This window comes from Phyllobates terribilis, unplaced genomic scaffold, assembly GCF_046119375.1.
Source record: "Phyllobates terribilis strain yellow unplaced genomic scaffold, ASM4611937v1 Scaffold_2__4_contigs__length_985480577, whole genome shotgun sequence".
NCBI lineage: Eukaryota > Metazoa > Chordata > Amphibia > Anura > Dendrobatidae > Phyllobates > Phyllobates terribilis.
Window position 1 is genome coordinate 359798539 of NW_027362762.1, and position 20200 is coordinate 359818738.

The 20200-nt window shown below is 43.6% G+C and overlaps 1 protein-coding gene across 1 annotated transcript in view; it reads right to left on the reverse strand.

Moving 5' to 3' along the window:
* Positions 1 to 18340, reverse strand: part of TLR8 (toll like receptor 8) — a 96305-nt gene extending 77965 nt beyond the window's left edge. Inside the window, exon 1 of the mRNA XM_073664696.1 lies at positions 18127 to 18340. The gene's annotated coding sequence lies outside the window, so the exon portion shown is untranslated. The remainder of the gene's footprint in view (positions 1 to 18126) is intronic.
* Between the last annotated feature and the right edge of the window lie 1860 nt (positions 18341 to 20200).

The window sequence follows — 20200 nt, forward strand, 5'->3', positions numbered from 1 at the left end:
GGTAATGTGATGAAAGCTGCAACTGGCAAGGAGAGGCAAATCCTGACAATGAGTACATTACATGCTGTCAGGATTTGGCATGCTACTGAGTTTAATTTTATAGTTAATGCTTTTAAAATAATTACAGATGTAGTAATTAGTGTTGAGCCACCCCCGTAGTGTTCGGGTTCGGTTCGGTTCGTCGAACACCGGGATGTTCGAGGAACTGTTCGTCGAACTGTTCGTCGAACACCTTAGAACACCGTCGAACACCGTTAAAACCAATGGCAGGCAAACAAAAACACATAGAAACACATAGAAAACACCTTCAAAGGTGTCCAAAAGCTGACAAACTGCTCAGAAGACGCTTTCTTTAAAAAAGCCGGCCGGCAATTCAGCAGCGGCAGACACCGGTACCCGACAATTTAGACAAGAAGGAATAGAGCCTCACACATAGATTAGATAGATAGAAACATGTCAGTCACATATATATGAAGTACAGTGACAGTGTTGCTTACTGTACTTGTCATTTAGTGTAAAGGATTTATTAAAAAATATAATAGTGTTTTCATGCACTGTCTCTTTAAAAAAGCCGGCCGGCAATTCTGCATCTGTACCCGACAATTTATAACAGACAGAATAGAGCTTCACACATAGATTAGATCGATAGAAACATGTCAGTCACATATATATGAAGTACAGTGACAATGTTGCTTACTGTACTTGTCATTTAGTGTAAAGGATTTATTAAAAAAAATAATAGTGTTTTCATGCACCGTCTCTTTAAAAAAGCCGGCCGGCAATTCAGCATCTGTACCCGACAATTTATAACAGACAGAATAGAGCTTCACACATAGATTAGATAGATAGAAACATGTCAGTCACATATATATGAAGTACATTGATAGTGTTGGTTACTGTACTTGTCATTTAGTATTAAAATAAAGGATTTATTATTAAAAAAAATTGGCGTGGGGTTCCCCTTAATTTTAGTCTCTAGCGGAGGTTAAGCAGACAGCTGGGGCAGATGTTTGAAGCCTGGGAAGGGGGTAATACCCACGGAGCTTCCCAGGCTACTAATATGAGCCCCCAGCTGAATACATAGCCTTTACTAGCTATTAAAATGGGGAACCCCCCAAAAAAAATGACGTGGGGTCCCCCCTAATTTAATAGCTAGCAAAGGCTAGGCAGACAGCTGGGGGCTGATATTAATAACCCAGGAAGGGTGCCATGAATATTGGCCCCCTCCCAGGCTAGAAACACCAGCCGTCAGCCGCCCCAGAAATGGCGCATTCATAGGATGCGCCAATTCTGGCACTTAGCCTCGCTCTTCCACGCTGCCCTGTAGCGGTGGCAGGGGGTAATAGGGCTGGGGTTGATGTCAGCTTATAATGCCAGCTGACATCAAGCCCAGGTTAGTAATGGAGAGGCGTCTATAAGACACCCCCATTACTAACCCCATAGTCAAAGTTAAAAGAAAACACAAACACCCAGAATAAAGTCCTTTAATTGAAATAAAGACACAAACCTTTATTGTTCTAAATTAAACCATACTTACCATCACGCCCATTCCAGCTGAAGCCATCGATCTCCTGCAATAAAAGAAAAATAATAAAGCAACATCATCCTTACCTTTCCATGGTTCCCACGACAGCTTCAGCTCTGCTACATCGAGATGACAGGCTGGACTGCAGCAGAACGCTGCCATCCAGCCAGTCATCCCGCAGACACTGAGAAGCGCAGGCTTGTTTGCGCTCTGCAGTGTCTGGCTGTGACGGCATAAAGATGAGACGAGTTCATGTCCAATGAACTCGGCGCACCTCATGCACGTCACTGACAGCGTGGGAAAATTCTCACGCTGAAGCGCTGAGTGCAGGAGAATTCTCCCACGCTGTCAGTGACGTGCATAAGGTGAGCTCATGTCCAATGAACTCAGCTCACCTCCTGCACGTCACTGACAGCGTGGGAGCATTCTCCTGCACTCAGCGCTTCAGCGTGAGAATTCTCCCACGCTGAAGCGCTGAGTGCAGGAGAATTTTCCCACGCTGTCAGTGACGTGCATAAGATGAGCTCATGTCCAATGAACTCAGCTCACCTCCTGCACGTCACTGACAGCGTGGGAGAATTCTCCTGCACTCAGCGCTTCAGTGTGAGAATTCTCCCACGCTGAAGCGCTGAGTGCAGGAGAATTTTCCCACGCTGTCAGTGACGTGCATGAGGTGAGCCGAGTTCATTGGACATTAACTCAGCTCATCTGGATGCCCTCACAGAGAGACACTGTGGAGCGCAAGCAAGCCTGCGCTTCTCAGTGTCTGCGGGATGACAGGCTGGATGGCAGCGTTCTGCTGCGGTCCAGCCTGTCATCTCGATGTAGCAGAGCTGAAGCTGTCATGGGAACCATGGAAAGGTAAGGATGATGTTGCTTTATTATTTTTCTTTTATTTCAGGAGATCGTTGGCTTCAGCTGGAATGGGCGTGACGGTAAGTATGGTTTTATTTAGAACAATAAAGAATTGTGTGTTTATTTCAATTAAAGGACTTTTTTCTGGGTGTTGTGTTTTTTTTTAAATACTTTACTAGAAATTCATGGTGGTCATGTCTAATATTGGCGTGACCCCATGAATTTTGGGCTTAGGGCCAGCTGATAATGCCAAGCTGGCCCTAACCCCTTTATTACCCAGTGAGCCACCGCATCAGGGCCCTGGATGAGTTGGGTACAGCGCCAGAAGATGGCGCTTCTATGAACGCGCCATTTTCCGGGGTGGCTACGGACTGCAATTTGCAGCGGGGGTGGCCCAGAAAGCTTGGGCCTCCCTGCGCTGCGGATTCCAGTCCCCAGCTGCATAGTTGTATCTGTCTGGACACAAAAACAGGGCGAAGCCCCACGTCAATTTTCTTTAAATTATTTCATGAAATAATTAAGAAAAAAAGGGCTTCCCTATATTGTTGTGTCCGGCCAGGTACAAATAGGCAGCTGGTGGTTGGGGGCAGCCCGTTCCTGCCTGCTGCACCTGACTGGACACAAGTATAGTGCGAAGCCCCACGTCAATTTTTTTTTAATTATTTCATGAATTTCCTGAAATAATTTAAAAAAATTGAAGTGGGGCTTCGCACTATATTTGTGTCCAGCCAGGTACAGCAGGCAGGAATGGGCTGCCCCCAACCACCAGCTGCCTATTTGTACCTGGCCGGACACAACAATATAGGGAAGGCCTTTTTTTCTTAATTATTTCATGAATTTCATGAAATAATTAAAAAAAATTGAAGTGGGGCTTCGCACTATATTTGTGTCCAGCCAGGTACAGCAGGCAGGAACGGGCTGCCCCCAACCACCAGCTGACTATTTGTACCTGGCCGGACACAACAATATAGGGAAGGCCTTTTTTTCTTAATTATTTCATGAATTTCATGAAATAATTAAAAAAAAAATACGTGGGGCTTCGCCCTATTTTTGTGTCCAGCCAGGTACAACTAGGCAGCTGGGGGCTGGAATCTGCAGCGCAGGGAGGCCCAAGCTTTCTGGGCCCCCCCCCCGCTGCAAATTGCAGTCCGCAGCCACCCCGGAAAATGGCGCGTTCATAGAAGCGCCATCTTCTGGCGTTGTACCCAACTCATCCAGGGCCCTGGTGCGGTGGCTCACTGGGTAATAAAGGGGTTAGGGCCAGCTTGGTATTATCAGCTGGCCCCAAGCCCAAAATTCATGGGGTCACGCCAGTATTAGACATGACCGCCATGAATTTCTAGTAAAGTATTTAAAAAAAACACAACACCCAGAATAAAGTCCTTTAATTGAAATAAACACACAATTCTTTATTGTTCTAAATTAAACTATACTTACCATCACGCCCATTCCAGCTGAAGCCAACGATCTCCTGCAATAAAAGAAAAATAATAAACCAACCTCATCCTTACCTTTCCATGGTTCCCACGACAGCTTCAGCTCTGCTACATAGAGATGACAGGCTGGACCGCAGCAGAACGCTGCCATCCAGCCTGTCATGCCGCAGACACTGAGAAGAGCAGGCATGCTTGCGCTCCTCAGTGTCTCGCTGTGACGGCATCCAGATGAGCCGAGGTCATGTCCAATGAACTCGGCTCACCTCATGCACGTCACTGACAGCGTGGGAAAATTCTCACGCTGAAGTGCTGAGTGCAGGAGAATTCTCCCACGCTGTCAGTGACGTGCATGAGGTGAGCTCATGTCCAATGAACTTTCACTGTAAGCAGCACTTTCACTGTACTTCGTATATATGTGGCTGACATGTTTATATCTATCTAATCTATGTGTGATGCTCTATTCTTTCGGTTCTAAATTGTCGGGTACCGGTGTATGCCGCTGCTGAATTGCCGGCTTTTCATGTTTCACTGTTGGCACTGTTCCCATCGATTTGGGCAATCACTGTAATGCCACAACCACCATGGCTGTGGCATTACAGTGAGTGGCAGACAATCCCTGCATGATTGGTGCTCTAAATAGCACCAGACATGCAGGACACGCTTTTGGTGCACGAACAGTTATCGAACATAACCTCGAACAGCCGAATTTTTTGCAAATCGTTCGGGTTCGTCGAACAACTCGAACACCGCCCAAAACAGCTCGAATTTGAGATTGGCGAACAGTTCTAGTCGAACACCGCTCATCTCTAGTAGTAATCCTTATCTTTTCAGATGGCACAATACTAAATTAACATAGCCATTTGTCACATGATTTTGTGGCATCCCGATACCCGTTCTACTGCTGCTAAATGAGACAGTTGTTATGTGGCAGTAGATTTGTTTCAGTGTGGGCACTGTGAGTTAGGGGATATAATACATTGCATTGTAAATTGTACTTTCCTGCCGTCTACTGGCTAATGTGTGCATATGAACGTTAAAGGGGTTGTCTACTATTTTATATGATCCCCCAATGTATTCCCCCAGGGCCCATAATAGTTTCTCTAAATACCTTGTGATGCCTTTTTTTTGTGTGGCGCTATCACTGGCCGCTCACAGTCATCACATGACCCCCGCTATAACTGGCCGCTCACAGTCATCACGTGACCCCCGGCTGCAGCCGGCTCTGACATCCGCTGACGTCACAACAAATCCAGGCTGCAGCCGAGGGTCCCTCTTTCGTGTTCCACCGGTGGCTGCTGGGTTGTGGGCAGGGTTACCCCGCACGTCACACCCGGCATCCACCGCGAGATCTCCCTCTCCTCATTCACTGGGAAAATGCGCGGTGGAGCACAGGGTAACCCCGCCACAGCCCAGCGTCCACCACGGGGAGTGCGTCACTGATTTCACGCCTCACTTGACGTGACATCAGTGACGGGTCACGTGATGCCTCTGAGCGGCCAGCGATAGCGCAAGGTATTTACAAAAACACTTCTGAGCCCCGGGGGGATACATTGGGGGGTTCATATAAAGTAGTGGACAACTTCTTTAAGTGATTATTTTCCTCACAACAAGTTGCCATAGAAACGGCTGGGAGGAGCCTCCCAGCTCAGGGCTGGCAAGCATACTGAGCACTGGTGCAAACCAGTTGTGGGCGGTTCAAGCTGCCTAAGGAAGATATAGGGGACAGACACTATTTCTCACAGAAGAGGTTCCATGCCACCCCACACTGGGGGGACATTTTTCCTCACATAATCTCCCTCACAAAGAGAGTGAAACCTCTTCCAGTCAGGAGAGATAATGCTGTACATGTGCTCTTCTGCACTCTGGTTATCCTGTTTGCTTCTAACCAGGACCAAATCCACGTGGCTGCCATGCCACCGACTTTGTTTAAACCTACCCCCTGAAAAAGGGAACGGTGGGCTAAAAACTAAACTGTGAGTACATCCACACTTTAGTGTATTTCCACGGAGAGCCAATCAGTGAAGGTCCCTCCATCAGTGTAATATTTCTTGGACTGCGCATAACATTTCCTGTACTAGCAAGTGAAGAGAACTCTCCTCCAGCCGCCCTGAGAGGCCAGAACCATGCTTGTCTCATGAGGAGAGAACCATTACTTTCATATGCACAATATACTGTGAACTTTGCCTTTAAGAGAAACTGTGCCCCATTACCTCCGTCAGTAAAAGTGTTATGTTTACAAGTTCACCTGCGTGTCTGGCTGCTTGAGATTGCACAAACATCATGGGCACTCCCAAAACCTGCACCCAGATATCAATGCTACAGGAGAGTCCCCGGGGGGTCTCATACCATCCACAAGTGCCACCTCCCGGTTTTGACAATTGTTGTGGACACGAGGGACATGTTGAGGGGTCCAGCAACTAATTTCAGCTACTGTGACATAATAATCTGCTGCTAGTGAGACTAGATACTCCAGATGGCCCTTCTACAAAATCTGGCACCTCCCCAGTGGTCCACCACAATTTGTGGCGTCACTAACAGGATTCATCTGTGTACCTGTATCAGAGACTCCGATTGTGAGCATTTACATCATGAGTGAACCCAGCGACAACAGCCAAGCTGGTACTAGCAGCCCTTCTGTGCCCATCGTGTGCAACATGCCGTTCTCTGTCCCATTCTATCCTGGGGCACCCTGGTTGCCATGCTACAAGGGGGAGTTGCACACCTTCAGGGACTTCCGTGACAAGTTACTGGCTCTCTTTCTGTTTTACCCTCTCTCTCCAGAACAGCAAGTGCAGATCCTGCTGGGTCAGGTTGAGGGTGCTGCTTCCAGGGAAGTTCGATCCTGGCCCCCAACAGAGAAGAAAATGCCTGAGCAAATCCTTGCGAAACTAAAGGATGCCTTTGAGGTTACATCCATCTCTGAGGTCAAGATGAGATTCTTTGCAAGACGACAACAGCCAGGTGAGACTCTACGGGACTATGCTCTATCCTTCCAAGAGGCTTTCTCTGCTGTTCTACAGGTTGACCCCCGTGAAAGTGTGGAAGCTTGCTTGCTGCATAACATCCCAGCTTCACCTTTGCAGACTTCAAGACCCTAGCCATCCGTGTCCTCGGCAATGAGTATATACAGGGAAACTATGTCACCTTTGCTCCTCTAGCTAGGTCTATTCCTGTTGCCCCTCCATCTTTCCAGATGACATCGCCAGGTACCATGCAAGCTACACAAGCTGCGCAGACTCCTACTGTGGACTCCAAGGCATCCTTTGAGGCCCGTGTAGATGACATTGCCAGAGGATTCGAAGAAGTCTCTGAGCAGATCAAAAATCTGATTATTTCACCTTTGCACTCCAGGGAGCAAGCCCAGGACAGAAATCTTTCTCCTGAGCCTCCAACAGAAGTCTATCTCCAGGCAAAGCTGCTCGCCATAAGAGACCTTTCTGTCAGCACTGTCACAGATATGGACACACCGAGGCCCAGTGCTATCAGTTAAACGGGCCATCCCAGAGGCTGAGGACCGCCCCTCGGGAGGAAGAAGAAAAGGTCTAGAGGGAACATCCATGTGGGTGCCTCACTTCATCTCGCCCTGCCCGCACATAACTGTCCTGGTAAACTGTGTCCCTCTGGAAGCTCTCGTCGACACCGGCTCAAAGGTAACTATTTTGCAGAAGCGGGCATATCTTGGAAATTGGGACTTTAGTGACTTAAATAACCCTCCAGATATCTGGATGAACATTATAGCCAGTATTGGTCGACCCATACCTCACCAGGGTTACTGGGAGCCCACTATTCGAATTGAGGACATTAAGCTCCAAAGACAGGGTGTCATTGTAACTGATGTAGAGGATGAGGGTTTTGCTGTAATGGTTCTAGGCATGAATGTTCTTAGAAATTGTTTTCCGTAACTGTTGTCTGCCTTGCATGCCTCTCTCCCTACAGCTACATCTACTCATCAGCGGACCATTCAGCATGCCATCCGTGTGCTTGTCGCCCAGCAGAAGTTTGCAAATAGCAAGGGTGAAATTTGTCTTGTCCGCATCCGAGACACACGACCGGTGATTCTACAGCCTAGTTCAGAAACCATGGTATGGTGCCGCGCCCGACCAGGTATTGAAAATCAAGATTATCAGGCTCTCCTCGAACCAGTCCTGCTAGAAGGACAACCATTAGTGAAAGCTGCTCGCAGCATTGTAACTATCTCCAACGGAAGCGTGCCAGTTCGACTGATTAACTTAAGTGATGCACCTGTTAACCTTCACAAATTTCATCCAGTAGCGCAGTGGTATCAACTCTCCCCAGAAGACATAATCTCAAGTAAAATAACAGCTAATCAACATTCTAGCCAAGATGCCCAAGACAGTAAGAAGGTTACTTCAGACCCCTGGTGGACTGAGCTGAATGTGGGAGCTGCCACTACTCCAGTAGAGAGAATCAATGGAGTTCTGAACATTGCCAAATGTCATCATCAAGCTTTCAGCAAGCACCCATTGGATTTGTTAAGACTACTCTGATTCAGCATCGAATCCTCACAGGTGATCATCCTCCCGTTAAGGAGCGACATCGTCCCATATCACCTGCGAGTTACCAGCCTGTCAAGAAAATGCTTCAAGACATGAAAGAAGCTGATGTCATACGTGAAAGTCAAAGCCCTTGGGCTGCACCGCTGGACCTTGTGAAAAAAAAAGATGGCTCCATCCGTTTCTGCGTGGATTACCGCAAATTGAACAACATCACACACAGGGATGCCTACCCCTTGCCACGAATTGAAGAGTCCCTGACTGCTCTGGGATCTGCCTCCTACATCTCTACTCTTGACTTAACCTGTGGATACTGGCAAGTTCCCATGGCAACAGAAAACAGAGAGAAGACAGCCTTAACCACATGAATGGGGCTTTTTAAATTTAACTTTATGCCTTTTGTGCTTTTTAATAACCCCCTTACGTTGCAACAGCTAATGGAGAGATGTCTTGGTCACGAAAATTTCCAGAGTGTCCTCCTTTACCTTGATGATGTCATTGTCTATTCCCGGACATATGATGACTACATTCATCATCTGTCAGAAGTCTTCAAGGTACTAAGTCAACATGGCCTCAAAATCAAGCCCTCCAAATGCCTCTTGCTAAAACCATGAGTCAACTACCTTGGACATGTGGTAAGCGTGGAAGGGGTACAACCTGACCCTGATAAAATTGCTGCAGTTCAAAACTGGAGAACGCCCACTACCATCAAACAAGTCCGAAGCTTTTTGGGATTTGCAGGCTACTACGGTCGCTTTATTCCTCACTTTGCTCAAGTGTCTGAACCACTTACTGAGTTGCTACGGGGATGTCACAAGGAAAACTACAACTGAAGGCTTCCAGTAGACTGGACAAATCGTCAAGAACAAGCATTCCAAACACGGAAAGCCCTTCTTATCCAACCACCTATCCTGGCCTATCCTAATTGCACTCAGTCATTCCTTTTGTATACAGATGCTAGACTCCAAGGGCTAGGTGCTGTTTTGTTTTAGGTCCAGGACAACAAGAAGTGTGTGATTGCTTACACCAGCCACAGCCTCAGAGGAATTGAGAAAAATGACAGCAACTATAGTTCTTTCAAGCTTGAACTGCTTGCACTTATCTGGGCTGTTACAGAAAAATTCAAGGATTACCTGGCTGCCACGCCCTTTACTGTCTACACAGACAATAATCCGCTAGCGCACCTGGATACTGCCCAGCTATGAGCCATGGAACAACGGTGGGCTTCATGCCTAGCGAACTACAAATTCACAAATACCGCAGTGGCAAATCAAATGTCAATGCCGATGCGTTGTCCCGGCTGCCTGTTGGAGAAGAATCACTCCAAGATAACATCTGGGAAGAGGTAGAAATGCCTCCTTTCTACTCAAGATTTACCCAACAGAGTGCCATCACTGCTTCTGCTGAAAAGGGAGACTCTCATTCCAAGCCACCTGCTGAACCTCTTCAAGAACCTTCCCTGTGGAAGAAATTACAAGAAGAGAGCAGAGTCCTGGGAGAACTCCATGACTTCCTTACTACTGGAAGAGTTCCAACCTGGCTACGACAAGCTCATCCTGATGTGGAACCTACCCGCCTCTGGAGACAAAGAAAATACCTATTTGTCCCGAAAGGGCACATAATGAAAAACACTTTGGACCCTGTCCAGACGACAGACTTCACAACATACTCATTCCCCAGAGAGATGCACGGGTCATCCTTGAAACCTATCATGATCGCTCTGGCCATTTCGGTGTCCAGAAAACTGAAGCTACCATCCGCTGAAGGTTCTACTGGGTCAGTATGAGAGGAGACATTGAAAGTTGGTGCCGAGAGTGTCCCGCATGTAACATCACAAAAGATGGATGCAGAGATCAAAAAGCACCCCTACACCCTATCAAATCACAAAAACCAGGAGAAATTGTTGCTATTGATCATGTGAAATTGGGCCCAACTCGTTCTGGCTATGTATATATATGCCCTCACAATGGTGGACCATTACACAAAGCTTGCCGGTATTGCTCCTGTCAAAGATCTTACAGCCAAAACTGCAGCTGAAGTCTTCTATACCGATTTCGTCCTACACTAAGGATGTCCAGACAACATCCTCACTGATCGCGAACCTGCCTTTGAATCTCAACTTTTCCGTGAGCAGTGCAAGTACAGAGATTGCAAGAAACTGCGTACCACTGCTTAACATCCTCAAGGTAACGGACTATGTGAAACAGTGAACCAAGTCATCATCGGTATGCTGCGCACTGCTTCTGCCACCAAGGGAACTGAGTAGCCTGAGATTCTGAAAGCTCTTGTCCACATCTACAATAACACCACCCATTGCTCAACTGGTCATACTCCATTTTATTTGATGTTCTGCCGACAAGTCCAGTTGCCTTCAGACTTGGCTCTAGGTGTACAAGTACCTGATACCATTAATCCTTTTCCACAAACGAACTGGGTGATTGAACACCGCAGACGCAAGGCGGAAGCCAAGGAAATTGTTGACTCTCGCATGGAAGAAGCACGAAGAAGACAACAAGAAGACTATAATCAACGGTCCCATGCCAAGCCCCTACAAATTGGTGACCAAGTCTGGCTCCGAAACAACCATCAGACTGGAAAATTGGATCCACTTTGGGAAGTTGAACCGTACACAATAACTGCTATACCCTTTTCTAATTTAGGTCAGGACTCATTGCTGGCCTTTTTAAAACAGTCCATTTTTTCTTTTTCAACCATTCCTGTGTACTTTTGGATGTGTGCTTTGGGTCATTGTCTTGCTGAAAGACTAATGGTCTTTGACTCAAATCAAGTTTTCTTACACTGGATATGACATTTCGCTCTAAAATCTCTTGATAATTGTAACGGGGCCGGGTGGTGGAACCTCTGTGCCTTGGAACAAGGAGGGACCCTGAGGGGCAGGTGTTATACTGGGGATGACCTTGTAATAGAGCAGGTGGCTACCACGGGTCAGGTAGCTGGGACTGACCGGAGTAGCGGGTGGACACAACAGGTAGGTAGCAGTCTCTGGGTGAGTAGGCGAGTGGTCACGGGAAGTGACGGAAGAGCAGGTAAGAGTCTCTTGGCTGGCAGGCAGGTGGTCACGGCAAGTGATGGCTGAGCGGGTAAGAGTCTCTTGGCTGGCAGGCAGGCGGTCACGGCAAGTGACGGCTGAGCGGGTAAGAGTCTCTTGGCTGGCAGGCAGGCGGTCACGGCAAGTGACGGCTGAGCGGGTAAGAGTCTCTTGGCTGGCAGGCAGGCGGTCACGGCAAGTGACGGCTCAGCGGGTAAGAGTCTCTTGGCTGGCAGGCAGGTGGTCACGGCAAGTGACGGCGGAGCCTCCAGGTAGGCTAGCAGGCGGGTAGCAGGTGAGCGCTCCCAGGTGAGCGGGCTAGCAGGTATGGCAGGTAGCAGGTAGGTAACTGGCAGGTGCTTCCTGGTCCGCAGGTGGACTTGCCCATGGACAGACTGGCGGATGCAGGAGACAGACTGTCGGGCAGAAGAGAAGACAAGCAGGCAGACAGGACTGGTAGTCAGGCTGGCAACGGGACCTGAGGGCTGAAGCAGAGGTGAGTATGCTTTGCAACAACTTTGCTCGGGCACCTCCATTTTGGAGAAGGTGCCTTATATATGGGAAGTCCTCCGGCTATTGGCCGGGGACTCCTTAGGACGGCGTGCGCGGTCCCTTTAAGAGAGGGGGAGCGCGCCCTAAGCACAGTACCCGGGAAGGAGCGCACGCCGGCAGCAGCGAGGGAAGGAGCGCTGGAGGATGCCATGCGCTGAACAGGAAGGTGAGAGGAACAGCGTCTCTGCCTAGCAAGAGGCAGAGACGCCGATGCTACAATAATTCTCTGATTTCATTATTCCTGAGATACAGTCAAGGCCTCCAGTACTAGATGCAGCAAAACAAACCCCACAGCAATATGGATCCTCCACCAAGCTTAACTGTAGGTAAGGTGTTCTTTTCCTTATAAGCTTCATTGCGCCGTCTATAAACAAACTGTTGCTTTACATTGCCAAAAAGCTCTATTTTTGTTTTATCTGTCCACAGAACATTTTCCCAGAAGGATTGTGGTTTGTCAAAGTACTCTTCGGCAAAAATCAGTTGTTACTTTTTATGTCTTATCTTCAGCAATGGTTTCTACCTTGGCCTTTGCCCATAAAGCTTTGCTTGGTTTAGTGTGCGGTATATGGTACTTGTTGAAACCATGACCCAAAACTGTTTAAGGTTGGCCTTCGGGTGTTTGGATTTTTGACGTGGTGTTTTTTCCACCATTAGCACCAACCTTTGAAGACATCTCTTGGCAATTTTCCTTTTTCCCCTATATCCAGGGAGGTTCTTGAAGGTTCCATGCTTGTCAAACTTCTTAAAAAAATTGTGCACTGTTTAAACTAAGATACCAAGGTCTTTGGAGATGGCCTTATACCCTTTGGAAGTCTTGTGTTTGCTAATTCATGTCACATGGGCACCGACAATTAATCACAGGAGAATCTCTTATGTGATTTACCCCTGGTGAGTCAAAATGTGTTTCCATACAAAATTAATGTAAAGGGTACCAATACCAGTGACATAGTAAGATTTAGGTTTTTCTATTTTTTCCTCCCATTGTTATTGGTTTTAAATTATTGTTTATCATTTCCTCTTTTCTATTAAACACGAGGGCTCTATACAAAAAAACTGTTTCACTTGATTCATTTTTTTCAGGAGATATTCCACATTATGTATTTCATGGATGCCAATAACGATGAGCAGGACTGTATATAGGAAAATATTAAAATTTGAGAGTCCTCAGTGGTTGATACCTTTTAATGGCTAACTGAAAAGATGGTAACAAATTGCAAGCTTTCGAGACTACTCAGGTATCTTCATCAGGCATAGTAAACAAGACAAGTGATGTGTAGCAGACCCATCAACATGCAAAAGGAAGAAAACAGTCATGGCAGTAAATATTGGAGCAAAGAAAATGGCTCTAATAAGATGAATAACAGTAGTAAAAATAAACTGCCTTAGGTCCCTTCACATCAGTTTTTTTCACGGATAATACACATATCCATTATAAACTATAGTGATCTTCACATGTCCATTTTTTTATGGCAGCACGAATGACAGATGACAAAGGCCACTACACATCTATGGGTTTCTGAAAAACACATACAGCACATGGATGGCATCCATGTGCTGTACGTGATTAACATTGTAAAGTATAGGAGAAGCTTTGTAAGTTCATTCTTTTTTTATCCATACTTTAAAAACATGGATGACACACATATGACACACTTATGGCATATTGATCCAAAATACTGATGAAACTTGTACTGTTTTTTCTGGTCCTGGTTTTATACAGATGTGTGAAGGGAACCTTAGGGCTCGCTCTCACTTGCGATTAAATCGTGCGAATGCAATTTTATAAAAAATCGGATTGCATTCGGACCAATTTAATCCTATGATTCTGTGCTCAGTGGCGTTTTTTTCCAGCTCCGATCAGATTGCGATCAGGCTGGAAAAAAATCGCAGCATGCTGCGATTGCATGCTGCATTCATTCGGATCGCACGCACCCATATAAGCCTATGGGTGCGTGTGAAACATCGCACTGCACTCGGATATCACCCAAGTGCAGTGCGATTCCCGCCGATGCTAGCAACAGAGAGAAATTGATTTCTCCATCCCCTGTGCAGCTGTGCTGTGATCCTCTCTGTGCAAGAGGATCGCAGCACAGAGCACTGACATTCAGCTCCCGCCCGCAGCAACACAGAAGCCGAATGTCATTAGCATCTCGCATCCGATGCTCTTGCATCGGATGTCATACGCTAGTGGGACCCCGGCATTATTGTGTTGAATGCTGTCCCTTAGTATAAGGTGTCCTCTTTTTATATATATAGCTTTGTCCCTTATTACATAGCGTCTCTTCTTGTTTCATACAGCTCTGTCTAGATTTGGGCAGATGGATTTAAACATCTTTTGATTAGGCGGGCTGGGGCAATGTAATTTGTGTGTCACGCTGCACGCTAGCCTGTCTAATCAAAAGCTGTGCTGGGGATCTTGGAAGTTAGGAAATTTACGATTGCCCCTATCCTGCAGCCAGAGACTACTGACCTGGCCGATGAACTGGAGTACTGCTAATTGATTCACCCAACCCTAGTGCTGTCCCTTAGTATACAGCATCCCCTCTTGTTATGTATAGCACTGTCCCTTATTTTATAGAGTCCTCTCTTGATATATATAGGGCCATACCTTATTACATAGTGTCCTCTTTTGTTGTGTATAGTGCCATTCCTAATAACATACCGTCCCTTATTGCACAAGGTTCTCTATGATTATGTATAGTATTGCACATAACAAACATATTTGATTCAGCGTGTGCAGCTCACTGCTCCTTCTATCCCCTTATATTTACAAATGTGCACCAGAGCGCCTATGTTTTCATCACATGACCTCTCAAAACATAATGTGACGTGTGAAATGATACATCTGGTGCTGGGAGTCCACATACACTAAATTGCCTGTGATTCCCTGGCTACCCTTAATATACCCCTGTAGACAAGAGAAAAAGATTAGAAACAAGAAAATAACATTCAATGAATGAAGATGGTTGGAAGGGGGATGGGGTGGATAATGAAAGCAGCCTGCTAAAATAGTAAAATGCCCTGTCAGCGTTGGATTAGGATGTAACAAGCAGAGGTTGAAAGGGACTACATGGAATTTTTTTTTTTTTTTTTAATGCAGTTTATGGTTTGTAGGTCATAAGCAACATGGGTAAGAATAATTTTTTTTATTTTTAGCCATTTTTTTATCAAAACGGGAATCCCCTTTAACACTGCAAATCACATGCCCTGTCTGCTGAAGGAAAATTCCAGTTAAATAGGGCTTGTCAGCTCAAACGTGGCCAATTTTGTATCTAATTTTATTCCTGCTCCTCCCCAGAATTCAGTTTTTTTCTTTTTTCTTTTTTTTTGTTTTTTAAGTCCACGATATGGATATGGTCCATATCCACAAGAGATATGGACCTTTTTATTTAGTATTAATTTCTATGCTCTTTACCAAGGGGGCAAAGCTCACAGAATTCTATGGAGGCATATGTTTTGGCTGCTCTGCAAAATTACCCTGTGAGCAAAGATCCCTGGATAAAGACCACCAAAATTAGCACTAAATAAAAAGGCTCATATCTTTTAGAATCATATGGTGAATTTAAAATACACAGGTTGAAGCAGCAGGACATTATAGAGGAAAATACTGGGGTGAGATAGAAGCAGTAGCAGCATCTTTGTATGTCTGTACCTTTCCTGACATTTTTATTTGATTGATCTTAAATAAGAATGAAGGTTTGAAAAATTGATTATTCGGTTATCATATGATGTGTTCTCTATCTGCATATTGTAAAAGCTCTCTGATCATAGTATTTATCACCGGCTTTGTATCTTCATTGCACATTTTCCCACACTAGTAATCAATCACACATTAATGGCATCTCAAACACACACACACACACATCACATCACATCACATCACATCACACACGTCACATCACACACCACCCAAGGCAGAAGAGTATTATGAGTATAAAGTTGTGGCTGGCAGTGAATGATCGTTTTAATGCCCACCACATACATATGAGCAGATATGAAGAATACAGGACAGTGAAAAAGTATCTGCCTAAATTAGTAAAATTAATTTTTTTTATACTCCAGGGGATGTTATAAAGTGAAACATCTCCATAAGACCACCTCTGTGAGAAGACCACTCAATTATACAACACAAATTTTATCTAAATTATACAATTATACAACACAAATTTTATCTAAACCTGATTTCCTAAATTAAACCATGCCATTAGTTATCCCAGTCATGGATATGCCAAATTTAAATGAAACTAAGACAAATGGTTGGCTGCCTAATCTAAAACTTTTTCACATGAGCACATGCAGGTGCTTGGACAAGCAATCAATCTGTATTTTGCATGTTTACTTTCAAAAATTAAAACTGCGACACAAAACATCCCAGAAGGATCTCCATAGAATTCCTAGCATCATTAACCTCTGATAAAGCCAGTATTCTATCACACCTTTTCTATTACAATTGGATACATAAGGGCTCGCTCACACTGCCGTATAACACGGCCAAGTGCTATCTGATGTTTTATCGTATGTTTTATCGTATAGCACTTGGCCCAATGTTATACTATGGGGCAGTGTAGATCTGCAATTGGATCACACGCACCCTATGGGCGCGTGTGATGTTATCTGAGTGCAGTCTGATTACTGCGGACACAGAGAATGGAGAAATTAAGTTCTCCATCTTCTCCCCACCTGTGATACGATTCTTTCATTTGAGTGACATCCGAGTGACTTTAGCATAATCGGCCTGATTCTATCACATGAGAGAATCGACGGCCATGTGACCCCAGCCTTAGCATTGCTCTAATGTTCCTGTCCTGCACTAACAGTTCTTTCCATTATGCATACTCTTAATTTGTATGAGCAGAACACAGCTGGCTTGGATCGACAGTGATGAATAGACACTTGTACATAGTGTAGCACAATCGTTATTCCTTTTTTATTGCGTGCTTATTTATAGCCCTTGCTGTGTTTCTAGCTATATATTCTTCTATAAATATAGATGTATGATGTATATAGATGTGTATATATATATCTATGTATATAGATGTACTGCAACTCATCTCGCTTGTTTTTTGTGAGATGAGTTGTAGTTTACATTTTCACCGTTCATTTTACCATACAATGTGCTGAAAGATGAGAAAAAATAATTTAATTAGGTTGAAATGGATGGTGAAAAAGATGCCGATCTGCGATTGTTTTTTGTGATTTGCTTTTATGGCAATCATAGTATGATAAAAATGGACAAATGGTTATATCAAACTTGAATAGTTTTTATAGTAGTTCAGAATTTTTAAATATAAAATATGTAAAAAATGTACCGAAATTATCATTAGTGATTTATTGAAGACACTTTTTTCTTTTTTTTTGTCTTTTGGACTGTATTTGCTGATGTTTTTTTTTCCAAAATAGCTCACATGGGACATGAATTTGCCCCAAAATCAAAAATGTCCTTTATTTGTATCTTCAACCAGGTTTTAATTCTTTTAAGCACTAAAATTCATAAATTCTTTAAAAAAATGTAAAAATGCACTAAGTTATAAACTCCTCCAGAAACCTTACTCCAGTGGGAATTCTGGAGTGGGATGCGCCAAAGAAATGGGACATTTGGTATAAATTGCATTTTATGAATCTGTTTAAAACTTCTGAATAAGCAAAGTTGTCAAGGAACAATAAAAATAACGAAAGGCAATGTAAAAAGTGGCACAAAAAGTAAGTACACATATTAAATCCTTTAAAAAGGAACAAATTACTCCAGAAAACTGGAGAAAAAGCAATGATGAATCGGGGGCAATGTATTTTGGCTCCATTTTCTGAGACCCATAACTTTTTAATTGTTTCAGCAATGGACCTGGGGAGGGCTTGTTTTTTTGCATGGCTGGTTGAAGTTGTTATTGATAAACAATCAAAATACTGGAGAAAAAAATGCTATTACTTATTACTTAAAAAAAAGTCCATTACTTATAAGAAACAACAGTATATGAAGAGCTTTCATGTCTCTTTTAAAAGACAATTATACATTTTTAAGATTTCATATAACAGATAATTATTCATAGCATTAATTATAATAGTCACTGTTGTATGAGGGGTTAGCATGGAAATGTAATTTCCTATTACCTTTTACTTTTATATAGTATATTAATCATAGTTTATACAAAACACAATATAAACAATATAAATATATATGTATAGTTGAAGCTGACTTACCATAACCGAGGCTCCACTGAGCTGTAGTAGAGTCCAAACCAGAATTTCAAATGCCTCAAAGAGACTTCTACACAGTCTACTGTACAATGAGATGCAATGGTTGAAAGAACTATGAATACTTCCTCAAAAAGTTTTAACAACAGCATTGCATGTTCATAGCTTTGCACTTTAACGGGAAGTTCTAGTACCTCTGACAGATGTTATGTACTTGCCGAACATTTCATTTGCTTGAAAAAGGAAGTTTACAAACTCATACATTTTAGTCACAGCCTATATTAGACATTATTAAAGCCCCATAAATCAGGCACAATGGGGCAGATTTATGAGACTGTCGAATAGAAAAAGTTTTTATTGCCCACAGCCAATCACAGGACAGATTTTATTTCTCAAGAGCACTATAAAAAAATAATTCTGTGCTGTTATTGGTTGATATGAGAAAAAAAAATATTCATTTTAGAGAGTTTCATGAATCTGTGCAATGCCTTCCACCAAATTTATTATGTGTTTTAGACCCTTTTTGCATTGCACCCAAAAAAATTGGTTTAGCAGAAAAAAATGGTTTAGCAGAAAATGGATGTGCATTAGTAAAAGATAGGGAAGGTGTGGACAAGCATAATTGCTGTCCGAGTGCTATCTGACAAAACATCGGATCGCACTCAGTCCAATATTAGACTATGGGGCAGTGCACGTCTGATTTTTTTCCTCGAACATAGAGGGTCCAAGGACAATACCACTGCATGCAGTTTGATTCGATATTCAGTTTGCCCTCAGACATGCAAGTCAATGAGTGCATGGGAAACATCAGACTGCACTCGGATGACATCTGAGTGCAGACTGATTTCTGTGGCCTCACAGAATGGAGAATATGGAGACATTTTTTCCTCCTTCTCCTCATTCGAGAGAATTGGATCACACTTTGCTGATACTCTGATCAAACTCTGAACAGACTTTGATCAGCGTGTCATTTGCATAATCTATGCGATTCTCTGAGATAAGGGTATCTCTAGGGTTCTGCACCTGCCCATAGAGTGTGACTTAAAATATGCTGTCAAATGTCAAAATTACACTGAAATTTGGGGTAACATATTGTTAGAAGCAAAGCAAACTAATAGCTTGTGAAGGGGATAGACAAAAGTGTCAACAGTTGAATCAAAGCATCAAGCACGACCCACTTTGATAAATCTGATTTCAGTTTTGGTACGAAATGTGATACAATGCATAAAGGACCAAAATGTCATTCATAGACGAGATATCTTTATTGAAACAATACAAGACAATTAAAAAAAGGAAATAAATTGAAAAAGTCAACACAGAGTAAAATGGAGAGAATCCTGAATAGTGCAGATCAATCAGAGGGAAACGTAACGTGCATAACTTGGTAGCGGTGAATAAATATAAAAATGTTATTGACAGTGAACAGACATAAAAAGAAACATCAAAGCATATAAGGTATCAGAAAGTGTCATTACAAAAAAGTGAAAAGGCGATTAACAGCAATATCCACTCCCAAAAAAAAAAGCTCAAAAGCATATTCAAAACATGGGCACGCATTAGAAAAGGGACATGTGGATAGCACCAGAGATTTTAAAGGGTAGATATACAGTGCTATCCATGAAAATCACAGATAGAACACATGGGATTCACAGATGTCTGAATGAGGGCCAAGGCTCTGATCCTCTGTGATCACACAATCATATTGATGAAGGTCTACTCTTACCAGTAGGTTTTAAATACTTTTCTATAACCAGATATCTAAAATACTTAAAACTTTATGTTAGAATAAATTAATTATTGTATATACTCGAGTATAAGCGGAGGCATCTAATTTTACCACAAAAAATTGGGAAAACGTATTGACTCAAGTATAAACCTGGGGTGGGAAATGCATATAGAATAATGGACCCCATATAATGCTCCATAAATAATTAATGGGCCCCACATAATGCTCCATATATAATTAATGGGCCCCACATAATGCTCCATATATAATAAATGGGCCCCACATAATACTCCATGTATAATGGGCCCTATATAATGCTCCATGTATAATGGGCCCTATATAATGCTCCATATA